Below are 6,489 nucleotides of genomic sequence, written 5' to 3' on the forward strand. Positions count from 1 at the left end.
CCTCATTAATCGAAGTTTCGTGAGACTGTTGTTGTAACTAGAATCTCCACCATAAATGCTTTGAGAGACTCTTTTAGTGAGTTATTATTAGATGAAGTAATAGGGCACCACAACTGTGATGTAGAACAAATACGGTAGAAAATTCAGTTGAAAAAATCTGGGTCACTGAAGTGAAGGATATAATTTAACAGTTGAAAACCAGTAAGGCTGCTGTGTAGCCCGTATGTGTAATGTTAAAATCATGAAAATATAATTGGGAATGAGCAAATTCAGTTGATAAAAAGACGGTAGAAGTTACAATAAAATGTTCAATAACAAAATTTATTTTAAAGAATGCGCTTTTTTAACGAGCCAATAAAACTACGTCTGTTTTAATACTAATGCATGTTATGAATTGCAATAATATACATTTATGGAAATGATATACAATTGCAGGGCCAAAATCGAGTGCAAAGCATGAGATACATGATGATACTGTGTTCGTTAAAGCTGAAAGAGCTTTAACAAAAGAGAACTCACAATCGCCAAAATATTAGTTTATTAGTTTTAGTTAGTTTTTTTAGTTAGTTAGTTTTATATTGGTTTTCAGAATAGGGCATTATTGAGGAATACGTGTGTGTGTGTTTGTCGAAAAGCAAGCGCAAAATAATGTTTTATTCATTTAATTATATACTAATGAAATTCTTTAAGAACAATTGTCAAAATTTAAAATCAAAGCAGATAGTTCAATCAATAATTGGTAGGCAATATGTTTGAAGCAAAGAAGAAGCCTTTAATATTAGTTTCAGTGGTTTCAATCAAAATAATGAAATTGCTCAAATCTATTACAATTATAATTTTTTAATTTAGACATGAGTGGAGGCTTTAACCTTTTTAAAACTTTTTATATGAAAAAGTCAGAACTATTTCAAATATTTTAAAACTTGTATGACTTACTCCTTTTTCAAAAATTTTAAACTGTCAATTGTAGCGACTTACGTCACAAGTAGAGCTAGCCGCGTCTTTACACGGGGAGCTCAAAAAATTTCTCTTCAAAGATTGAATGCTCTCACAGTTTTGTATAAAATGAGCCCAGGATAAAGGCAACTGGTATTTTTAATAGGTATTGCAAACTCCTGTTAAAAAACAATAATCCAACGACCAAATTTGGACCACAACGAATGAACAAAAAAAAATAATTCCAAACAAATTATGGAAATAGTAAGAGATGTTGAATCAAATATATACAAAATTCCTATTTTGGATCAGCAAGATTTCCGAAACAAGGTTTTACACTTGGCAAAGTGCTTTGTTGAAAAAATAGTTTACATATCAGTAATATTGATCATGATATTTCTAAATGTTTCATGATGACGAAAGAGTTTCTTAAAAACAACCCTGATATGGTTTGCCTGAATGCTGATAAAGTCATTATTACTGTTTGCATGAAAAAATCGAATTATGTTAGGGATATGAAGAAGTTGCTTTCTAATCATGATAATTTTGAATTATTGCATGAAGATCCGCTAAAAAAATTAAAAAGAGATACTTTCAAGATGCTTGATAATCGGAGAAAGAAAGGTCTTCTGGGAAAGAATATAAGATGGACTGTTATTAACACTCAAGACACAGTTCTTGCAAGATGTCATGGTTTGAGAAAAATTCACAAAGATGGTTATCCCTTAAGAATAGTTATTTCAACTATTAATACTCCCACATAATTTTTAGAACAGAATTTGAATTTGATTCTCAAGAACTCTATCACAACTTCTAAATATAATGTCAAAAATAGCTGGGAATTTCAAAAAAGTATTATTCAAAAAAAGGTTCCGGATGATCATGTAATGATTTCTTTGAATGTTGTTGCAATGTTTCCGAGTATACCCCGTAAATTAGTTAAACAGGCAATTTTAAATAGATGGGATAATATAAAAACTCGTACTCGATTATCTTAATAGTTTTTATTATGGAGTCAACTTATTTTTAATTTAATGGATCTTTTTATAGGCAGAGGTCTGGTCCTCCCATAGATTCGGTCATTTCTCCGACTTCAGCAGAAATAGTGATGGAAGATTTGGAGTTTTTTGTTTTTGGGAAACAAAAACAGTTCGAAGTTTAAAATTTATTAATTTTTCTACTTAATTTTTGGACTATATTCAAATTTAAAACTTTTAAATTAGACAATTTTTTTATTTAATTTGCTGTAAAATGGTACAATATACAGTCTTTAAATTCCAACTTCAAATCTTTTAAAACGTAAGAATTGAAAATTAATACATTTGGGAACAGTAAAAATAAATGAATATTTTTAAAGTAATTTTTTAAACGTCTAAGGCCCTTAAAACTGCTTGGTTTAATGTTCAACTACTTTTTTAAACATTTAATTTTCTAAAGATTCATTTGTAGAAATTTGAACTACTTTATAAGAATCAATTTTTTGGTCAAAGTTATTTCCTTTCAAACTGATTTTCTAAACTAAAAGTTCAACTATGCTATTTTTGGTTAAATAATATTTTTTTAATTGAAAATCTAACTATTCCGATTCTGATTAAGAAATATATTGCCTTCTAGTCGACAATTCAACTAGTTTGCAGAAGATTCATTTGTAGGATTGAAAATTTCTTATTTTTGGTAGATAATTCATATCCTTGTTTGAAAATTAAATAGTTACATTTTCTAGAGACTAATTATTTACCAAATTTAATAGTTATATTCATCAACAGACGAATATTCTCTACAAATTTTAACTGTTGCGTTTTCAATTATACGAAACATTTAAAATTAGGAATAATTCTTTTTCTACAAACTAAAAGTCAACTATTTCCATGTTCAGAACATTCAGAATTGAAACTTTTTATTTAAATTGTCCTAAAACATTGATAACTAAATATGTTAATATTGGCTTTGAAATGTATCAAATCCCTTTCCAAATTAATCTGGGGAAAAAAATTTGGGGTAAAAATAAAACCACGTAAGAACCATGTATTCCAAATCTAATTATTTTAAATTAAATAATGTTCCAAAGAAATTATTTCAAATTTATTGCTTCTCAAAATTTTAATTTAATGAAACAATACAATTTAAGCATGCAATTATATCAATATTGTTTATGTTGCGCGCACGTTTTATTGCTCGTAAAGCAATAAAGTGTGATCGCACTTTAAATAAAAGATGTGTATAACATTTGTCCGAATTTGCTTGGCATCAATATTATATTGTTAAAAGTGTCGAAAGCACCGATTTTTATCATTTCCATAACAGTTGTCTAACCATTTGGCCGCCATGATATTCCTTCTGGAAATTCCTCAGCTATCGAACACATTTTTCTTTTCTTGCCCATATGTTCGACAGCGGGTTCTACTGATGAGTATTGTATGTTATTGCACAAACAATACCATATGGAACAAAGACAACAGAATACAAGCAATATATTCATAAAAAGAAAATGAAAAGCCTTGGCCGAAATACAGTTTTTTACATCAATAAGAATAAGATCTCCATTTTTTCCTATTCCTCAAGTTTATAAAATTTGTTTGAGCCAAAGCTTTTTAAAATCACAATTTCCGCTACCGAATAAGTTTTTTATTTGAAAAAAAGCGTTTTGGAGAAAATGTTCTACTCACATGCGATTGTAATTTTACCTTACACCCATATTTTAAAAGCTCTTCTCCATTTTTATCTATTCTACATATATTTGGAAAAAAATTTTGAAATATGTATCAAACAAATACATTACTTAAAATATTAGTTTTATATTTTCATGCTCATTTGGTTACTCTAGAGATCTTCTAGGAAGAGTTAAGACACGTTTTCCCCTGCAATAGTCGCCGCTGTACCGGAACTTTGATGTTTTCATGGGGCGCAAAAAGTTTGAACAGTTTCATTTTTTATTAATTCTTTTGTTGATGAAAATTTTGAAGTATATATATTCCAAAATGAATATCGATGGAATCTATGAAGAATAGGGTATCTTTTCGTTCCCGTTAAGAATGAGGCTAACTTCATTGAGCGAAATTTTCAGGAGGAATAAGTAACGTATTATTCTTCGAAACAGTTTAACGCATTCCAAACTACAGCATTTTGTATTACAGTTTATGATGTAATTTATACTTCTATAACTTTCAAAACAACAAATTTTAAAAGATTTTTATTTATTTCAACACTTCTACGTGTTTACTAAATTTCATACAAAATGAAGTTACCATAATTCTTAACGGTATGGAAAAGATAGCCTAGTCTTCGTAGAACACATCGATATTATTTTTCTCTTGCCTTAGTAAGTAACCTACCCAATAATTAATAATGTTCTTGTTTGAGTTTTGTCTCTATTCTGTATTGAATCCTCTTAAAAATAAAATTGTGAAAAACTTTATGTAATGAAAAAATCAACATTATGACTCAAAATTAGTGATAGAAGAAACTAAAGTGATATATAAATGACCTGCGACTTTAATTAACAATTAGACAAAAATTGCATTAAGTGGAAAAGTTCACAAAGGAAAAATAAAAGGTCAGCAGAAACTGAAGCACTATAAAGGAGATGGTGACTGAACAATAAAAAATGTGATGAAGACAGGAAACCTCGGGCTATACGAGGTTTATTAGAAAAAGGGTTATTTAAAGTCGTTTTAACACGAATTATACGGAAAACGAATTCTTTTTTCATATATATATGAAAAATTAAAAATATTGTTGGTGTAATGTCTTTACTAGATTAAAATCCTTGACTTCAATAGAGAATAATTATGCATTAAAAACAAACGAAGAAGAGAAAAATTGTTCTGCAATCGATGAGGAAAAAAACATTGATCTTCTCTCTATATTATACGAGGTGTGTTCAAAAAATAAGGTGACTTTATGGTTTTCTCAAAAAATATTCATTTATTCTTCAATACTTATGTTTTCCCATTCAAAGTAATCCCCCTGAGATATAATACACTTGTGCCAATGCTTTTTCCAATCATCGAAGCACTTCTGATAATCATTTTGTGGTATAGCCTTGAGTTCTTTCAGCGATGCAGTTTTTATCTCCTCAATCGTTGAAAATCGATGTCCTTTCATGGGTCTCTTCAGTTTTGGGAAAAGAAAAAAATGACTGGGGGCCAAATCCGGTGATTTGGCCAAATCATTATTGACTTCATTCAACATCTCCTGAGCGATGGTCATGCGATGGATCTTTTGATCAAAATTAAGCAGTTTTGGAACAAATTTCGGTGACATACGTCTCATGCCCAAAACGTCCGAAAAGATAGCATGGCATGAGCCAACCGATATGCCAGCATCTTCAGCAACTTCTCTGATGGTAATTCGACGATTTTTCAACACCATTTCTTCCACTGCTTGAAGGTTTTCATCTGTTGTTGACGTGCTGGGACGTCCAGGGCGAGATTTGTCTTCGACATCCTCTCGACCTTCTTGAAACAGCTTGTACCACTTATACACATTTTTCTTACTCAGAGTAGACTCACCGTATGCAACTGTCAACATTTCAAGAGTTTTAGAGCACTGGATTAAATTTTTCACACAAAATTTAATCCAAACTCTTTGCTCCATTTTTTTCGAAAGAAGAAAATCGCCGAGCACATCAAACCCTTCTAACCTTTTACGCCTCTGCCAGAAAAACAACACGAACTATATAGTCAAAACTGTGAACATATGATCGTGACGCGTGTACCAACACAACAAAACAAAAAATTCAAAACTGAAATGTACGTAGCCTGCGAAAATTGAAAAGTCACCTTACTTTTTGAACATACCTCGTACAAGTTTTGAATATTCAAAAAATTAAAATTAGTTTTTAATTCTTATGACAAAAATTTATTTTCCCTTATTCTGATTGGTTTGATTTACAATAATTTATTTCATTTGTCATTCGTGATGTATTTTTTCAAACTTAATATTTCAAACGAAGACCTAAACTGTGATAGATGTACGTTAAATAGAGTTCCGGGGAGGATTCCTATGCAACAAGTTTCGCATTTAATTACAAAAAACGACTTTACACATATGGTCTACACAGTAGCCTAACTGTTTTTTAACTTCTGAATTATATCCCTAACTTCAGTGATACAAAATTTCTCAATTGAATTTTCTATCTCATCGTGCTCTACATCGCAGCTGTGATGCCTTATTGCTTCATCTCCTAATAATTCACTGAAGAGTCTAGTAATGCAACAATGTCACAAGACTTATATTAATGGGGGGAGGGGGGGGGGGTAGTTTCAACCCAAAGTCATAGCTGGTTGGTATTTTATGCTGAGTTATTGGGCTCAAAATGTTCATTTTCGTGTGTTTTTTAATTTTGTAAATGCTATAACTGTGGTAAATGCTGGTCTTATAAAAAAAGTCACTGGGATAAATTTTTTGTCTTTTTAAGTACAATGAACATCCGTACAGAGAATTTCTGAATCTTAAAAATAGTATTCTTAAAAATATTCACAATGCACTTACTTTTTGAATTTTTATCCAAAATGGCTAGCTTACTAATTATACAAATTACTAAAAATATAA

Source organism: Belonocnema kinseyi, chromosome 8 (genome assembly GCF_010883055.1).
Source record: "Belonocnema kinseyi isolate 2016_QV_RU_SX_M_011 chromosome 8, B_treatae_v1, whole genome shotgun sequence".
NCBI classification, from domain to species: Eukaryota; Metazoa; Arthropoda; class Insecta; order Hymenoptera; family Cynipidae; genus Belonocnema; species Belonocnema kinseyi.